Here is a 20,657-nt window from a genome sequence, read left to right on the forward strand (position 1 = left end):
TGCTCTCGTCAATGAGACTTGAGGTGCTCAGCACCCTCCCAATGCTCTTCCTCCAATTTGGGCAATTTTGGGTCAGGGATTCCCAAGTGTCCCAACGGACGACAAGCTGATCCTCCTTGGTGATTTCAACGCCAGAGTCGGAAAGGACGCAGGCCTCTGGGGAGGTGTGATCGGCAGAGAGGGGCGTAGGAAAATCCAACTCCAGCGGTACCTTGCTCTTCATAAAATGCCTAGAATATGGCCTTGTTATTACCAACACCTTGTTGCATCAAAGAGACAAGTACAAGGCATCATGGCAACACCCTCGCTCCAAGCAATGGCATCTGCTCGACTACGTGATCGTCCGAGCGAGGGACCGCAAGGACGTGCGGATCACCTGCGCCATGACAGGAGCTGATGACTGCTGCATGGACCACCGTCTAATCCGCTCTGTCACCAACATCAATATAGCCCCAAAGCAGTGATGGCAACAGAAACGATACCGCAGGAAATTCAACGTTGGGGCACTCAAAGATCCTGATAAGAAAGCCCTATTCAGCCAGTGTCTCACTGCCAACCTGGTAACTCCCATTGACCCAGAGACGCAGATTATCCACAGCACCTGGTCTGTCCTCAAGGATTGGAATCACCATAAGTTTGAATGGTAATACCCCCACTATGATAGGCTGGGCCAGCCCATGTGATCCGTATGAAACCCATACGCTGCTGGGCTACACGAGCCTCTACGCAGGCCTTCGCATAGAGGCCCAGGACCAGAAGTCTCCGAAACTCTGGGAACAACATGTACTTTCATAGAAATATTTGCAGACGGAAACATCCGCCCGCGGGATGCCTCCGACAGCAATTCCGAGCCATTATAATCTCTCTCCAGCATCTTTCCTTGCTCACTGCACTCATTTCCAAAATCTCATCTCACCACACCAAGCATCCACAGATGCTGCCTGACTACTGAGATTTCCAGCATTTACTGTTTTTATTCAAAATTCCAGCATCTGCAGTATTTTGCTTTTGTATTGGCCTATCTTGCTGCTTTTACTGATACACAGCTCCAGTATATACTCCCTCTTTCATTCGCCGCTTTTGTTCCCCCCTTAGCTCCCTCTTTCTTCCACCACCCCCCCCCCCCACATAGCTATTTCCTCATAGCTATTTATTGATCTTAATCAAAATTGGAATATTTAAAAGGAAACACGAAGACCAGTCAGAGAAATAAAGATCACGAAAAATAAATATTCATAAAATAATATCCATCGAAGAGAAAAAAAACAACGATTGGAAGACTGGCCACAAAGCTATAAAAGGATTATTGTTGAAAATAACAGGAAAAGTAGCAAAAAGATGGAAAACAATTTTGGATTAAGATTACACTAAGGGACAGGTAAAGGTGAAATAAGATGCAAATGATGCACAGACAAAAACATAAAAGAAATAAAGCCTGTTTTACATTGAAGACTGATTTTCTAGTACAAACAGGAAATGGGAGCTGCTCAGAGCTACAGAGAAAGAACAAACTATTGCTTGGGACAAGTTCTGTTGGTTCATCAGCTGGGACTGGAAGTTCTCCTATCTCAATGTACCATTCATGATTCATCGACAGATAAGCTAGGGCAAAGAAGTGGGAAAAATGGGAAGAATATTTCAAGAAAGCTCAGTACCACTTTTTAAAATTGGCATCTTCAGTTTTTTATGACATTCCTATCTCCCCTACTGTTGGACTGTTAGAAATCTGTTCGACCGGTTCCTGATTAAATCTATTTCATGCTCCTGAGGGAAGATGTTCTCTAGTCGCTCCATTTTATGAAATTTCGCTCTGTTTATAATATCAACACAGTGTAGGAATATTTCCTACATAAATCCAAGTCTTCCTTTCTTTCTGTATGTCAACTGTGGCTCGATGGGTAGCACATGTGTCTCTGTGTCAGAAGCTTGTGGGTTTAAGTCTCACTTCAGGGACTTAAGTACATAAATTTCGGCTTTCACATCCAGTGGAGTGCTGCACTGTCTGGAGGTGCTGTCTTTTGGATGAGACATTAAACTGAGAACCTGTGTGGACGTAAAAAAATTCCATGGCATTATTTTCAAGAAAAGCAGTGGAGTTATCCCTGGTGTCCGAACCAATATTTATTCCTCAATCAATATAACAAAAAAACAGTTTATTTGATCATTACCGTTTGTAGGTGTTTGCTGTGCACAAATTGGCTGTCGCGTTTCCCACATTACAACAGTGACTACACTCCAAAAGGTATTTCATTGGTTGTAAAGCGCTTTGAGACGTCCGGTGGTTGTGAAAGGTGCTTTATAAATCCAAGTATTTTTTTTATGTTAATAACATTGTAACCATATGGAAAGATTTCCTATGTTTCCTTTTTATAGCAAAATTATAAAGGAATTCTAAAATAAACGCTCCCATTATTTCTGATATCAGTAACACACAGAGCAGAAGAAATTTCCCTAAAGCTACGCAGACCAAGAAACTGATTGAGGATAATGTACCCAACATCATTTACCATTCTACAATTCTGATTTCATGGAAAAGAATGAGCGTATATAGATTGAGTTTTGATTGCTTGACAGTGGGAATGCACGAAGGTGCAGGACCACATATTTGGAACTCGAGTTCAAAGGAGCAATGATAATTGTATTGATCACAGAGAAAGATACGAAAAAAAGTTAGAGGAAAGAGATTGTCTGATGAACAGTAAGCTCATTCTTGTATGCTGGCAGAACCTCCCTCAGATATGGGAAGGTCTTCGGCTAAGGGAATAAGAGTTGTTGAGAATGTAAAGGAGGAAGGTTTCTTGATGCTTATTCAGGAACCAATCATTTCAGGAATTCTATTTCAGATTGAAAGTGAAAGAGAGATCAAATAGATGAAAATTGTTGTGTATCTGTAAAGCATGCACTCCCATGTTCCACCACCAGGGTGTGCATCCCCTGAAGTCCCAAGGGATCCCAGCATCCCTTGGGAGCACTGTATATAAGCCAGCCCCAAAGGCCAGTTCCTCACTCTGGAATGTCTGGAGGTCACTGTTACTTTAACCTCCCTGTGTGCAGTCTCATCTGTGTTAGGAACACAACAATTGGCGACGAGTATACGAATCCAACGCAAAGATGCAGCAAACTGTGGGCATCCTGGAAAAATTCTTGGAGGGTGAGGACTGGGAAGTCTATGTCAAACAGCTAGACCAGTACTTTGTAGCCAACAAGCTGGATGGAGAAGGAAATGCTGCAAAAAGGAGAGCGGTTCTCCTCATGGTCTGCGGGGCACCGACCTACAGCCTCATGAAGAATCTTCTGGCTCTGGTGAAACCCACAGATAAGTCATATGAGGAGCTGTGTACACTGGTTCGGGAGCATCTTAACCTGAGAGAGAGCGTGCTGATGGCGAGGTATCGGTTCTACACGTGCCAGCAATCTGAAGGTCAGGAAGTGGCGAGCTACGTCGCCGAGCTAAGGCGACTTGCAAGACAATGTGAGTTTGATGGCTACCTGGAGCAGATGCTCAGAGACTTTTTTGTACTGGGCATTGGCCACGAGACCATCCTACGAAAACATTTGACTGTAGAGACACCGACCCTCAGTAAGGCCATTGCGATAGCACAGGTGTTTATGTCCGCCAGTGATAACACCAAACAAATCTCTCAGCACACAAGTGCTAGCAATGTTCATAAGTTAACTGGAACTGTGTTTGCAAGCAGAAATGTACAGGGCAGAAACCACAAGTCTGCAACTGCCAGCAGGCCTCAGGTGACCCAGATGACTGAGTCCCCAACAAAGGATGAATGCAAGGCAATTCACACTTGGTGTTGTGGAGACATCCATTCAGCCTATTCAGGCTGCTTCAAAGGATATGTTTGCAAGAGCTGTGAAACAATGGGGCACCTCCAACGAGCTGGCAGATGAGCTGGAAGCTCTGCAAAACCTGCTAACCACCACGTGGCAGAGGAAGATCGGTCCATGGCGGATCAAAGCAAGTTCGAGCCTCAGAGAGAGGAGGCAGATGCTGAAGTACACGAGGTGTACACATTTTTGACGAAATGTCCACCTATAATGCTAAATGTAAAACTGAATGGCTTACCCGTAGCCATGGAACTGGACACTGGCACTCGCCAATCCATCAAGAGTAAAAAGATGTTTGAGAAGCTGTGGTGCAACAAGGCACTCAGACCAGCCCTGAGCCCCAACCACACGAAACTGAGAATGTACAACAAAGAGCTTATCACTGTCCTGGGCAGTGCCATGGTTAAGGTCACCTACGAGGGCACGGTGCATGAACTGCCAATCTGGATTGTCCCAGGCGATGGCCCCACACTGCTTAGAAAGAGCTGGCTGGGCAAAATCTGCTGGAACTGGGATGACATCCGAGTGCTATCACATGTCGATGAGGCCTCATATACCCAGGTTCTTAACAAATTTCCTTCCCTTTTTGAGCCAGGCATTGGGAACTTTTCCGGGGTGAAGGTGTGGATCCACTTGATCCCAGAGGCATGACCCATTCACCACAAGGCACGAGCGGTACCTCACACGATGAGGGAGAGAGTGGAAATCGAGCTGGACAGGCTGCAACGCGAGGGCATCATCTTCCCAGTGGAATTCAGCGAGTGGGCCAGCCCGACCGTTCCAGTACTCAAAAGTGATGGCACGGTCAGGATTTGCGGCAATTATAAAGTAACTATTAATCGTTTCTCGCGACAGGACAAATACCCACTACCTAAGGCAGACGACCTACTTGCGACGCTAGCAGGAGGCAAGACGTTCACCAAGCTTGACCTGACTTCGGCCTACATGACGCAGGAGCTGGAGGAGTCTTCGAAGGGCCTCACCTGCATCAACACGCACAAGGGACTGTTCATCTACAACAGATGCCCATTTGGAATTCGGTCGGCTGCAGTGATCTTCCAGAGAAACATGGAGAGCCTACCACGCACAATGGTTTTTCAGGACGACATATTGGTCACAGGTTGGGACACCATCGAGCACCTACAAAACCTTGAGGAGGTCCTCCAGCAACTGGATCGCATAGGGCTGTGGCTGAAGAGGTCGAAATGTGTCTTCATGGCAACAGAAGTGGAGTTTCTGGGGAGAAAGATCGCGGCGGTTGGCATTCGGCCCACAGACGCCAAGACAGAGGCTATCAAGAATGCGCCCAGGCCACAGAACGTCACGGAACTGCGGTCGTTCCTGGGACTCCTCAACTATTTTGGTAACTCCCTACCGGGGTTAGCTAAAGAAGGGAGTAGGGTGTTTGTAGTCAAACTAGACAATGGACAAATTTGCAGAAAGCACCTGGACCAAACGAGGCTGCGGTTCACAGACTGCCCTGAACAACCCACAGCAGACACCACCTTTTTCGAGCCCACAACACACACCCAAAGGATCAACGACCCCACCCCGGAGCAGGAAATTGAACCCATCACGTCCAACAGCCCAGCAAGGCCAGGCTCACCCAGCAGCCCTGCAGGGTCAACAACACACCAGCCCAGCGAGGGCACAGCCAACACACCAGAACAGGCATTTGCACCGAGGCGGTCCACCAGGGAAAGAAAGTCTCCTGACCACCTCACCTTGTAAATATTTTTCACTTTGACTTTGCGGGGGAGTGATGTTGTGTATCTGTAAAGCATGCACTCCCATGTTCCGCCACCAGGGAGTGCATCCCCTGAAGTCTCAAGGGATCCCAGCATCCCTTGGGAGCACTGTATATAAGCCGGCCCCTAAGGTCTGTTCCTCACGCTGAAGTGTCTTAATAAAGACTGAGGTCACTGTTACTTTAACCTCCCTGTGTGCAGTCTCATCTGTGTTAAGAAATCAACAAAAATGGACTAATCATCAAAGGTTAGAGGTGGTAGTTATTGGCTGTGGTAGAAAGGGACATGGGAAAACAGTAGAGCTGAAAGAACCAAAAATGTTCATTGAGAGCTGGGCAAATTCCTGTGTGTGGCTAACATAACTGCGTATGGCAGGTGGATAGATATTGGAGAATGTGTTTCCAGATCACTATAATTTCCTGTTAGAAATTAACTTTCCATTTTTCTTTTTAGCTAAATTGGCCAGATATTTGTGTAGCTGATTGGTGTATTAGGGGGTGGTGTGGTGGTGTCGAGGGACTCGCATGTGGATTGGGGTTATGGTGTGCGCAAGTTACTGTCTAGATAAGGCACAATGGACCAGCTAATCTTTTACTGTCTTTTATATTTTGTATGTTCATATCATACTATTGAAGGGTGTGGAGGAGATCAAGATTTAGTGATTCAACGTCAGATTGAAAGGAAATGAAGGTGATGCGTACTGGGAGCAAATGACCTGAAGAAAGCTGTGCATAGGTTGGATGATGAGTGGATGAGGTCATAGACATGGTGAAGAATATGGTGAGCCCTGAGTAATTGCTGAATTGATGTCAACATAGGCAGAAGATGAACTATCAAGAAGAAACTGGAAAGCCATATAATAATTTGTTCAGGAATGCTGAGTGCTTATCTTGACAGAAGATTTGCAATGTATAAGGTGATGTGAAATGCCATTACCAAAGTGTTCAAGAGCAGAGCAAATTCCGTGGATCAAAACACCAGTGAACAAACAGCCTTTGTGAAAACAGTGCTGCCAACATGCTGAAACCTCCGATCAGTTCAGAACTCCAGGTTAGCAGCAGTTTCCACTACTCGATAAATCATAGAATTATAGAATCATAGAAATTTACAGCACATTGTGTCCGCACCGGCCGACCAAGAGCTACCCAGCCTAATCCCACTTTCCAGCTCTTAGTCCACAGCCTTGTAGGTTACAGCACTTTAAGTGCACATCCAAGTACTGTTTAATGTGATGAGGGTTTCTGCCTCCACCACCCTTTCAGGTAGTGAGTTCCACACCCCCACCACCCTCTGAGTGTAGAAATTTCCCTTCCTATCTCCTCTAAACCTCCCCCCAGATGTAAACACAACAGGGTACTAGTTGGAAAGGTAAAAGGGATGAACTTTCTTGTGGATGAGAGGAACCTAAGTCGATTTCCTGCAAGAAGGAAAGGTCGAATGGGAGGGACTGTAAAAATGGCACTGCAAGGAAGGACAATCCATTGCCAGGATCATCAAAATTATGGAGAAAAGGAGGGTGCAAAGGGGTGTAATGACCAGTTGAAAACTTGCAATTGAGCAATCAAGACTGAAGAGTAGAGGAATGTAGGATTCACAATCATTTTTCAAGGTGCAGAAGAGCCTTGAAGTTAGCCACAAACAGTTCCTCTCAGTGATCACAATTAGGATGTCTGATGGTGGAATTGCAAAGGTACAAACCAAAGTTGGTTTGAGATCCTTCAGACTTTTAAAAGGACTCGGTGCTTTCTACAGATTATGAAGAGAAGCAGTAGAACTGAAGCAGGTTGCAGTACCAGCTCTGATGGGCAGAGAGTTATGAGGTAGGAGATCTCTTGCCAGCTTTTATGACATCAGTCAATTCGCTGGCACAGACAGAAGGAACAGAGTAACGAGTAATAGTCGAACCTGGGAAAAGCAGCAAATAATTCTCACAGACCATAGCAGTTGGCTGCTTTATAGTGCCACGCAAGACCAGTCTTGTTTACAATTGATGTGAGGAATGCCAGAGCTGCAGCAGCTGTAGCTCAATGTTCTGCATCCAAACAAAATTGCTGAAATACCAGCAATCAAATAAAATGTGCAAAATGTAATTCAGTAATGTCTCAGGTTATTTCCACTAATGTGCTGTAAATCTATTCCCAGTGTTGAATTGTGTAGGCCTATTTGTAATTCAGAACTTAATTAAACCATGTAACAGATGCCCCAAAATATGTTGTAGGATTAGATATTGTTGCTGAGAGTCAGAATTACAATGACAGTTGATTTTCCATTCTTTTATAGCAAAGAGACATTGTTCTCTTGTTCCTTTTGCTCTCTTTCTGTTGCGGATAAGATGTTTGGTGCACTGCCTCAGAGTGGGAGTAACTCAGTTACAGATGACAAAGTCGCTGGTATGCATTCGTAAGGTAATAGGCAGCCCTGGGGAGGGCATTAAAATTACTCTGTAGTTTCAATAGCAGGAAACAGTTAGCTAAAAAGCTTGTGGGAGTCAGTTCAAGGTTCTTCTATTTAAAAGGTGTCTGTTGAAATCACGAAAGTTGATCACAGTTCTGGTTCCTAAGAGAAAACATTACTGCTACAACCACTGTTATGTTTTCAGAAGTCTGATTTAGCCATTTGCCAGCATTACTTTCATAACCATCAAAGAGAATATTGACAATTTTGAAAGTCATATATTTTAAACATCAATCAAAGCAGCTGTGGTAGTAATAATCTATTGACCTCCGAAAATGCAAAACCAATATATTTTTGGGGATAGAACAGATTTGTCTTATTGCCCAAAAAAAAGGATGCAACATACATTTTTAAACTGAATCACTATTTGGAGATTGCTAATCAGAAGACAGGCTCATATTTTTAATAGGTCAGAGCTGAAACTTTTGCAGCATTTGCAGTCATTATGTACTGTCAGTGAAGCACAATTCTTTTTGTGATTATGCATGTGCTCTTGACGGACACATTTTTCCAAATGGTACTTGCCATATGCTTTGGAAATGACAGGAGGATCACCACCAAGCTGCCACTGCCACGCTGGCTTCAAAACAAGTGTTTTAGTTCAGATGAAACTACTTCATGTCAAATCTGGAGTGCACTTCATCAAGTATTAGATTTTAAAACCTTAATGTATGATTGCTGCAATAATTAATGGAACAATCTTTTGCTGGGTGTCCAGCCAATGCAAAAGTCATATGTGCAACCAATGCATTGGTTTATATGGAATGTTATTTTGTACATAGCAAAAAAAATAGATTTTGGAATGACTATATTCTTCAGTGTGCCAAATAGTTTATTCACAGCAATGCATTCTCTGACTAATAATGCACTGTGGCTGTAGAATCATACATTCCTCATTAATTTTTAGGCATGTCACTCTGACTGCATTTGCGACACTTGGAATAATATGTCACTGTTTTGGTATCAAAACAATGCCAGCTTTCTTCTGTAGGAACAAAACAATCAGATCAAATTCATTTATATTAATGCACCCTGCTCATAATAATGGTCTTGATGAGAAGATGATTGGTCAATTATGAAATTATCCACTCATTAACGCTTTCTTTTGATGAGCACAGCTGTAGCTCTGAGGGAAGATCAAGTTTCTTGAAAGAAAGTGCTTGGAGATGTTTAAAAGATAAATCTTTATTATGTTAGTGTATTTTACTAGACTTGACCTTTTTATACATTGCATTAAAGGAATGTTTTATGATAGCAATAAACAGGTTTGTATTTTGCAATTCTACAGAGAGGAATTTCAGATAAATATGTTAGAAGTTGGCATGCAATATTCCGAAGCATAGTTTCAGCATCTTAGTCAATAATTTGTTGCCTAATTGTCTCAAAGATCCATCAAACCATCTCGGAGTGGGAGGTGAATATCTAGATATAAGGTATGACCCCTTATATCTAGAACTACACCCTCTAGTTCTAGATTCCCTCATGAGGGGAAACATACTCTCTGCATGTACCTTGTCGAGCCCCCTCATTATCTTATATGTTTCAAAAAGGTCACCTCTCATTCTTCTAAACTCCAATCTGTATAGGCACAACCTACTCAACCTATTTTCATAAGTCAACCCCGCATCTCAGGAATCAACCTAGTGAACCTTCTCTAAACTGCCTCCAATGCAAGTATATCCTTCCTTAAATATGGAGACCAAAACTGCATGCAGTACTCTAGGTGTGGCCTTGCCCTTTACAAAGCTATCCTGGCTCTCTCTTTGATAGTTCCTATTTTCCAAGTGCTCAGTGAGTAATAGGCAGGGTAGAGGGGGTGCTCAAGATACAGCTGACCTTTCCTGAACCGGGAGTGATTGGCATGGATATTGAGTACCCTTTAACGGAAGGGGAGGGTCCTGTGCGCCGCATAATGCTGGAAAATTCCCGTGGTTAGCGCCCTAGTCCCACGCCTAAGAGGAAGTGGAGCATACGACATTACACTCCACTTCTTCTCGGGGATGGTAACCCCAATTTTGCGGCCGGGCCGGGACGTCTGCGCTCGCAGTGGTTTCTGCCCCCAAACGGGGCATTACAGAATTTTGGTCACTTTCATTTTTCAATATGACTTCTAGCATTGATTTCAGCACACCATTTGCTGAGGCCTTTCAACCAGGTACAGTACACAGTGAGAGGAGTAAGGGGGGTGGGGGACTTTCAAAAGATGTAGTGAACTGCTCAGAGATCAAGAAAAATCTCAACTAATACAGATGTTCAATTTTCTTTCCTGCTCTAATCTATGCGTTTATCGCTTCTTTTTCGATTGTCTCCTCTAATGCCTTCTTCTCTGAACCCTTCTTCCAACCCTTCACCAACTTCAGCTGATCCAGCAGAACTCATGGCCTGTGTTCTCTGATGCACAACATTCTCACTCCTTTCCTTACCTAGCTTCATTGACTCACTTTACCCTACTGCAGCAACTTTAGTATCCTTGTCCTCCCTCTTCAGTTCCCTTAGTGGTTTTCTGGATCAGATTTTACCATTTACCTTCAGCCAAATGTTCCTGTCTGCACTCTCCACTCCTCTGACTCCAAATCCATGCTTCCTCCGCACCGCTAATGGAATAAAACTTATTTTATTCTAGCTCCAGAGTGTGCCTTCATTACCAGTAACAAAGGAACACATCAGAATGCCCTCGCCTGAATTTCTGTGATGTTAAGTTTGACCCCCTTACTGTTGCATCATTTTCTGGGTTACAAATCTGCCGGAGTTGTTAGCCATGATCACTCTCGCGTCACTTCTGTTGGCAAGTGCCAATACAACACTGTCAGGTGGGTACAAGATTGGGTTTGGCTGTGATGTGCTGTATTTCTGACATAAGAACATAAAAACATAAGAAATAGGAGCAGGAATAGGCCATTTGGCCCCTTGCGACTACTCCACATTTTAATGAGATCATGGTTGATCTTCTACCTCATCTCCACTTTCCTGCACTATCCCTATATCCCTTGATTCCCTTAATATCCAAAAATCTATCTAACTCTATTTTGAATATACTCAAAGACTGAGCCTCCACAGCCCTCTGGGGTAGAGAATTCCAAAGATTCAACACCCTCTGAGTGAAGAAGTTTCTCTTCATCTCAGTCCTAAATGGTCAACCCTTGATTCTGAGACTGTAACCCCTGGTTTTAGACTCCCCAGCCAGAGAAAACATCTTCCCTGCATCTACCCTGTCAAGCCCTGTAAGAATTTTATAAATTTCAATGAGATCACTTCACGTTCTTCTAATCTCTGAAGCATATAGGCCTAGTCTACTCAACCTCACCTCACAGAACAATTCCCCCATCCCAGGAATCAGTCTGCTGATACTCATTGTCTGTGTGCACATGTAAGTGAGATGCCAAAGGGTTGCTGGGACACATGGAACCCCTCTCCCAGCATGAATTACAATGTCCAGGAGAGAGACAGGAAGAATAAGGAACAAACTGTTTTTTTTAAAAGGCTATACTGTCTTTAAATTTCGGTTTTCAAGAACTCTCCTGAACTAGCCAGATGTGAACACTAAGTTACAGATATACCAGTTCTGACGAAGGGTCATCGACCCGTAACGTTAACTCTGTTTCCTCTCCACAGATGCTCCCTGACCTGCTGGGATTTCCAGCATTTTCTGTTTTTAATTCCAAATTCCAGCATCCGCAGTATTTTGCTTTTATACCAGTATGAATCCTTTAAGCAGTAATATTAATCCTGCAGAAATAAATAGATGTTTGAGATCATTTTGGTCAGGCTGGTAAATGGATAGGGTTAAAATATTTTCCAATGAACAGAATGAGTATTTTAACAGAGTTGGGATTTTAAGACTATCAGCTTATTGTTATATAGCTCCTCAGCTTCGAGAGGGCTGTTCTATTTCAGCAGCTCGGAGATAAATAGCAAAAGCTAAAGTTTTTGACAGGGCTCGTTGTTTGAAACATTATCAGGGGGATTAACCCACAGCATTTTAAGGGTTTATAGCAGCAGCACAGTTGCTATTCGGAAAATGAAGTGTAGACTAGAGACTGTGCTAATGTTTCAGTGAGTGTACATTTAGTACTGGAGTAAAGTACTGTATATGATCCAATACTGTAGATCTATTGAATTATTATGAAAGGTCATGCAATAAAATGCAGGGTTGATTCAGTAAATCTGATAATCCTTGAAGACTGTAGTAAAGTAGAGAGTTAAATGGATGAAGCGTCCCTTTCTGTTTCCAGCAAGGCATCGGGAGGGGAGCATTCCTTTGGCAGCCTTTAATGTTCAAGTTCGAAGAAATAGATTTGGGTTTGCAATTATATTCTCAGCAAAAGAGAAGCGTGTATTACTTTTACTGCACCTGTGGTAAAGTGATATTTTCGCCCCCCTCCAAAAAAAATAAATGAAGCAAAGTATTGTGAAGTGCAGCAGCACCTCTAATCATGACATTTGTAGTTTGTTGAAAGCAATTCTCAAGAAAATCAAAATGGAGAATTAATTTGTAATTCTTGCATTTATAACTGTGAAGAAGCTTATGCTGAATACTGTTGCAGTTCATTTCAAATTAGGCTTGGGAAGTAAAATCTTTCAATTTAGATTTTAAGTATTTTATCATGTTATGATTGTATCCTTAAATAATACCCTGCGATTAACCTCCACGTGTCTAAAATATCACAGCATATCATTTTTTTTTCTATGCCTACTGTTAGCCACTCTCCCAATTCTAATGTTGAAATATTAGCTTGCACTACAATGGTGCTGTAGAGTAAATAAGCCTACAATTAAGTATTCTCTTGGATTGACAGCAAATCTACAGAAGTTTGACTCAATCTCTGCAAGGATCAAATAAACTTATCCTATGTAATCCTGTGTAATTTTTATCCTTCTGCTAATTCTAGGAAAGAAGTTAGATTTGAGTAAAGAATTACGTAGCTGTATAGGTAATTAAACCGTGATCATTTAAATGCAGTTCAGACCTCAAGTTAGTGAATTTAGTAAAGGAGAAGATTTTGAAGCATCTCTACAACAGTGACAGATTGAATATAAAACATTACAAAGATAGATTTTACTTGTGACCATGGTTCCAGTCGGCAATGCCAGATATCCCATGGTGCAGCCACAGGAGGAGCACGAGAGGGTGGCCTGGGAGTGCAATCGGCATTGGTGGTGCATGGCTTGCAGAATCTGCTCCCCCATGCAGTGGTTCTGCTGCAGCACAGTCCGCTACCTGAGAATGATGGAGTAGAATAAATGAACAGGAAATCACTGAGGTGTGCCATCTGGTCTTTGATGATCTGCAAGATCAGGGAACTATCCACAACGCACTAGTACTGAAGTGAAGCTTTTGAGCCGAATGCTACTGGGTCCTTCCAGGCACCTACAGGAGTCATTTTCTCCTACATTCACATTTCTGTGTAACACAGTGTCAGCTGTGGCTCAGTGGGTAGCACCCTCACCTCGAAGTCAAAAGGTTGCGGGTTCAAGTCCCACTCCAGGGACTTATGCAAAAGAAATCGAGGCTGATATTCCAAAGCAGTGCTGAGGGAGTGCTGTACTGTCAGAGGTGCTGTCCTTTGGATGAGAAGTTAATCCAAGGCCCTGTCTGCTCTCTGGATCAGTGGATGTAAAAGATCCCACGGCACTATTTCGAAGAAGAGCAGGGGAGTTATCCACATGTCCTGTCCAATATTTATCCCTCAATCAACATAACAAAAAAAACTGATTATCTGGTCATTATCACATTGCTGTTTGTAGGGGCTTGCTTGTGCGCAAATTGGCTGCTGTGTTTCCTACATTTCAACAGTGCCTACACTCCAAAAGTACTTCATTGGCTGTAATGCGCTTTGAGACATCTGGTGGTTGTAAAAGGCGCTCTATAAGTGCAAGTCTTTCTTTCTCATTCTGCTAATTCGAGCAAAGAAGTTAGATTTGAGTAAAGAATTATGTAGCTATGCAGGTTATTAAACTGTGATCATTTAAATGCAGTTCAGACCCCAAGGTAGTGAATTTAGTAAATTAGAAGATTTTGAAGCATCTCTACATCAGTGACAGATGAATATAAAACATTACAGAGAGATATTTTACTTGAGGACATGGGTCCAGTCGGCAGGGCCAGATATCCCATGGTGCAGCCACAGGAGGAGCACAAGAGGGTGGCCTGGGAGTGCAGTTGGCATTGGTGGTGCATGGCTTGCAGAATCAATCAATCAATCTTTCTTTCAATCTTTCATTCTTTACTTTCATTCTTTATTTTCTTTCAGTCTTTTGTTTGTTTATTTTTTTCTTCAAGGAAGTAAGTGAAGTCCTGTTTCACCAAGCACCTCGCTACATAAACTTTAATAGTGACCAACAGGAGTAGCTTAGGTAGTGTTTGTAAATTGCAGTCATCCCCAAAATATAAGGCCTCATTCACTAGGCATTTAGCAATTTGTGAACCTATCCTACAAATGCAGTGATCCATGTGGCATGTGTAGAATAGGAAGGACTATTAACGTAGTCCATTTCGGTGCATGGTCCTAAGGGACATGGATAATGGTTCTGTTTTGAGGCAATCAAATGTGACACCTCTTTGAAGAAGAAAGGATTGAGGGATGGGTTCTTCAGAGTTAAGGGCTAACACAGTTCTAATCATATGTTTAACGTGCACCAAAATAATAGTGAATTTCAGATAAACACATGTCTGCTAGTGCCCCACGGCATAATTTCAGGCACAACAGGGAGAAAATTAGGTTGGAGGCTTCTTAGGGCGCTAATGGCCGCGGGTAGGTAACTTTTGCGCCAAAAGTTATTTGCGACGGCAGTCGAAGGATTCAGTCGCTGCGCCCTGAGAGTGGAGCGGAGTGCTAAGGGATATGTTCCACACCTCTGTTAGGGTGCTCGGCTGGCTGAGCAACTGGAAATCCATTGCTAAAGAGCTGGCTTTGGAGCGCCCCAAGAGAGGCTTCCCTGGAAAAAAAAATCGGGACAAAAAACACAAAAAACATTCCCGATAAAAGTACTCCCGCCAAATACAGGTGAATCTCAAAAATAAATTGGAGAAATATTAATTGAACTTACCTTTTCCAATGATTCCTTCCCATAGCGCCCCGGAACAGCTCTGCATGCCAGCGTTCAAAGGCGCTGTCACCATGGGGCGCTACGGGTGTTGCTACAACCTAATATCGAAAAGCTGCCAAAACCGGGGGCATCGCACACCAGCTCGACCCTCCCGGCCGATACTGGCCAGCGCTGTGTGCCGAGTGGCATGAATACCACCGACCCCCTTAGGGCCCCTGTTCCGACCCTCTCCAGGGGCGCGAAGTGACCGAATTTCTACCCCCATGCGTTCGACTCTTTTGTCATGAACAACCTCTTGCTGGTTGTGCATGTATTCTACTATCAAGTGGTCTCCAGTTAAAGAAGTAGCACATTTTATTAAATAGAGATATATGCCACTTGTTCAGAATAATTTAAGCTTTAAGCTTAAAACGTTAATGGGGATGAATCAGGGGTCACTTGTTGCGTCTGTATAAACTGTATTACATAGTATGTACAGACACAGGCAATTCAGCCCAACAGGTCTTTGCTGACATTTTTGCTCCACACAGGTGGTCTCCCACCCCTCTTCATCTAACCCCATCAACATATCCTTCTATTCCTTTCTCCCCCGTGTGTTTATCTAGCTTCACCTTAACTGCATCTATGCTATTTGCCTCAACTACTCCTTGTGGTAGCGAGTTCTACGTTCTCTGGATAAAGAGGTTTCTCCTGAATTCCCTATTGGATTCATTAGTGACTATCTTATATTTATGGCTGCTAGTTTTGGTCTCGCCCACAAGTTTTCTACGTCTACCCTTTCATTATCTTAAAGATCTCTATCAGTTCATCCCTCAGTCTTCTCTCTTCCAGATAAAAAAAACCCCCAGCCTATTCAATGTTTCCTGATAGGTATAACCTCTCAGTTGTGGTATAATTCAAGTAAATCTTTTTTGCACCTACTCCAGTGCCTCTGTATCCTTTATGTAAGATGGAGGCCAGAACGGTCCAAAATTCTCCAAGGGTGATCTAACCAAGGTTCTATACTTTAACATAACTTCTCTGCTTTTTAATGAGCTACAGTGCTTTTTATGGTCTTATTAACCTACTTTGCAACTTTTTTTGGTTGAAATTGAATTTATAACAGTAATATAAATATGAATTAATTAGTTAAGAGCAGACTTCCTGTAAAAAACAAAAACAAAAGTATTCTTGTTGCTTTGAATTGAGCTGATAATAGAAGCTATCAACTGCCTTGTTTCATATTAACCCAGCATTTGTTGGAGTGGGGCATCTCGCGGCATGCTCCATTATTTAGACTTTGTCTTCACCTTTCAGCTCAAAAAGTTTTGCCCGGTAAGTTGCTGGAAGTGCGAGCTGATAATGGTGTGGCGAGGGCAATTGGGCACCTGGAAGCTTAGTGAATGACGGAACGTACCATCTATCTCCTTAACCAACAAGATTAAAGGATTGAGAAAGAAACAGGAATGATGGTGGAGGAGTTTTAATTAGTGAAATTAAGTACAGAAAGATAAATAAAGAGAAGGAAAGAACGATTGGATTAGGAGACAGCAAAAAGTGACAGAGGAAAAGTAATAAAAATAATTTAAAGTAAAGCTTTTAATGGAAAATAAAATCTCCAACAACAATTTATGACCTGTAGGAATGAGAGAGATTGGCATTTCAGGAACATAAATCTCCTCATTAAAAAGGTGTTGCATTTTAGCTCTAGCTTTCTGCGGTGAGTTTAATGGACAATTAATGTGCAAATGCAGCAACTTCATGAAACTCACTGGGAGGTTGAGGGCGAGCTGCTGTTTTTGCGAAGCTAACTGCAGTCCAACAACTTGTGGCAATTTGCAATTCACAGGCTATCTCTTCCTCGCCACAAGTTGCAGGCCGATTTAATAACTCGTCGTTATTTTGGCAGCACAATCTGGGCATTAACTCTTGCATTAATGAACTGACGGGGATCCCATGAATATGCACCAGCAATCATTGCCAGAAGAAGCTGTTGTAGAGATGACATTGTTTCTCACCACAAAGCTTGGTAATTGAATTATTTATTGCACAGCTGAACATCTCAACATCCTCTGTAATATTTCACAGTATCATGTACGAGGACACTTCATGATCAACTAACATATCTACATCAGATTTCAAATGAAGTTAGTACCCATCAGATGAGGATGTTGTATTCCCAAGGTGATCTAACCAATACCATAACCATCTGTTCACTGCACTCCCTCTTTACTGTTTGCAGTCCAGCAGGTCACAGTCCAGTTTTTAATCTTGTCTTGTATATGTTTCTAAATCTCCTGTGATTGTTGCGTTTCAGCACTCGATACATTAGCTGTATTTGGGAACTATATAATTTATTGATACAAGATGCAATATGGTGCACGCTGTCACTGGTTACGCTGTAGATCCAACTGAAAAGTTTTTAATTTCAAACCTCCTGTATTACATTTTAGTTGGAATCTAGTGACCAGAAACTGAAATCTTAAAAAAAACACTCCTGTCACACAGATCCATTGTTAATGTCAAAGTTTCAATTTTGGCTTGTTTCTTATGACCTGTCTTGTTTAGGTTACTTCAGATTCTTTGCTCATCTGTACCCATTACTAGCTAGTAATACAAAGTACAGATGCATCAGTACGCCATTGTCACAGATCTCGAACCATGAAAAGATGGCACGATGACATTTGACTCGTCTTTCTACCAGTTTTCTGCAAATAATCATTTATTCATATCTATGAATTTTAAAATCTTGTTTGACTAGTAACGATTGTACCTCTCGAATATCCTCAGTTAATTGCGGCATCCCAACATCAAACAGTACTACAAAGAAAAGCAGCAGTGATGCGGGTGACTCGCAAACTGATGAAATCAGATGATTTGCCAGATCTGCAGAAAATTGAGCTCCCGCCCAATGTGCCAAGCCAAATTCCTCCCTTTCAACCCATGTAAGTATGAGGTTAAGAGAGAAATTGAGGTCAATTTTTAGTCCTTTCTTGTACATTAGCAAAATGCAAACCTTTATACAGTAGATCTTTATTGATGACATACTCATTATATAATAGTAGAGATGTGGAATTCAAATGACAGCATGAGATTGTGTGATTAGTAAGAGCATAGCAAGAGAAAGTTGACAGCCAGCTCATATTACTAGTTTTATGTGTGTGCTCCTAGGTCATTTTGGTCTTTCAGGCTGCTGGAATGACTGATGCGTGCTGACTAATTTATGGCTTTCACTTTCACCTTAAGGAGATAGCAGATGCTCATGTAAAGAAGACGTTCTAGCTGGCAGAACCAAGGCCAAAGATATAATTATGTTCAGAAGTAAATTCCTAAAGCAGGCTGCTTCTGATTTTGATTAATCTTTTAGCCCATTCTTAAAACTAATATGACCGTTTATTTGTTTTGTGTATAATATTGGCAACCTGATGAATCCAATATTTTTTGTCTGGTTAGATGAACAGAGAGTTTGTTGTTGAAAAAAGCATGAAAATATTTGTGCTCATTGCTAAAATCGACAAAGACTAAGGTTTACAAAAACAAGTATGAGAGTAATATGATTGTGGGCATGCGAAGGAGATCGTAACAACTTGCTGAGTAAAAATATTGCTCCTAATTTCCGTGGATGTTTTGCCCGTTGTCTTAAATCTATGGCCTCTGGTTACCAGGTTAAGTGTCAGCTGTGACTCAGTGGATGGCACTGTTGCCTCTGAGTCAGAAGGTTGTGGGTTCAAGTCCTACTCCAGGGACTTGAGCATACAAATCTAGGCTGACACTCCAGTGCAGTGCTGAGGGAGTGCTGCACTGTTGGCGGTGCCGTCTTTTGGATGAGATGTTACGTTGCTCTCTCAGGTGGATGTAAAAGATCCCATGACACTATTTTAAAGAAGAGCTGGGGAGTTATCCCCGGTATCCTGTCCAATATTTATCCCTCAATCAACATATCAAAAAAACAGATTATCTTGTCAATATCAAATTGCTGTTTGTGGGAGCTTGCTGTGTGCAAATTGGCTGCCGTGTTTCCTACATTACAACAGTGACTACACTCCCAAAGTACTTCATTGGCTGTAAAGCATTTTAGACGTCCGGTGGTCGTGAAAGGCGCTATATAAATGCAAGTCTTTCTTTGGTTTACCCCAACCCGTCTGCCAGTAGAAACTACTACAACAATACAAAAGCAAAATACTGTGGATGCTGTAATCTGAAATAAAAACAGAAAATGCTGGAAATCTCAGCAGGTCAAGCAGCATCCATGAAAAGAAAAACAGAGTTAACGTTTTGGGTCGACGATCCCAGAAACTGACTGGGGTGGAAGTTCAGCTCAACCAGTTTAAAACATTGAGGAATTTCAAGCGCAAGTATGAATCAAGTTTCTGTGATCTTTTGCGCTGATTTTAAAAACATCGTGCTGGATGCCGGCCAGGCCGCAACAAATTATTAAACATGGCAAGCTTCTGCCAATTGTTCCCATTTGCGGCCCTTTGAGGAGGCTCTTCAATCAAATTAAGCTTTTTTGTTTCGGCGCAAAGGCACTAGTAGGCACGTTTTAAAAGTTTTAAAATATTACAATATATTTAATGTGCTAAGAAACTTATTAGTGTGCATCAATGAAATTATTAAATAGGTGGTGGACCAGACACTCTTATTACAAATACTTATTTTTTGAATAAACCCATTTTCAGCTGTATGAATAAAAGCACACCAGATTATCACTCTTAAATATATCAAGGAAGATTTTTTTTAATGCAAGGGATGAAAAAAAAACAATTGCATTCTAAAATGCTACACGATTGTGCTGGTGCATGGGAGATTTTGCGTTGGTGATTATGCAAATGATTTTGAGCAGAAACTCGAACCATAACTTCACTTCGGAAGACCTGTACAATTTTCACCCGGATTGCCGATTGCCCCAAAGCAGATACTCTACCTCTAACGCTCTATCTTCTTTATCTAATCCCATCATAATTTTGAACACCTCTATTAATTTCCCCTTAACCCTCTCTGCTCTAAGAGGAAGAATCCCAGCTGCTCTAGCCTCTCCAAATAACTGAAGTCCCAGCAAATTGCTGTGAAGTCCAAAAACCATAGGGTAATAATAGTAAGAGATTTTAACTATCCAAATATTGATTGGGACAAATATAGTGTGAAGGGTATAGAGGGTGTGGAATTCTTGAAATGCATTTGAGAATTTATTTAGTCAGTATGTAGCAAGCCCAACACAAGAGGGGGCAGTTTTGAATTTAGCTTTGGGGAATGAAGCTGGGCAGGTTGAAGGGGTATTAGTGGAAGAGCACTTGGGTGCCAGTGACCATAATTCAGTCAGATGGTTATGGATAAGAACAAGGATATGCCTGGAATAAAAGTCCTGAATAGGGGAAACGCTAATTTTGCTAAGTTAAGGAGTGATTTGGCCACAGTAGACTGGAAACAGCTACTTGTGGGTAAATCAGTGTTGGAACAGTGAGAGGCAGTCAAGGAGGAGATCCAGAAGGCTCAGGCCAAACATGTGCCCTTAAAGAAAAAGGGTGAGAATAATAATTCTAGAGCCCCCTGGATGTGTAGGGACTTACAGGGGAGGATAAAGAAAAAAGG

Source organism: Pristiophorus japonicus, chromosome 1, assembly GCF_044704955.1.
Source record: "Pristiophorus japonicus isolate sPriJap1 chromosome 1, sPriJap1.hap1, whole genome shotgun sequence".
NCBI lineage: Eukaryota > Metazoa > Chordata > Chondrichthyes > Pristiophoridae > Pristiophorus > Pristiophorus japonicus.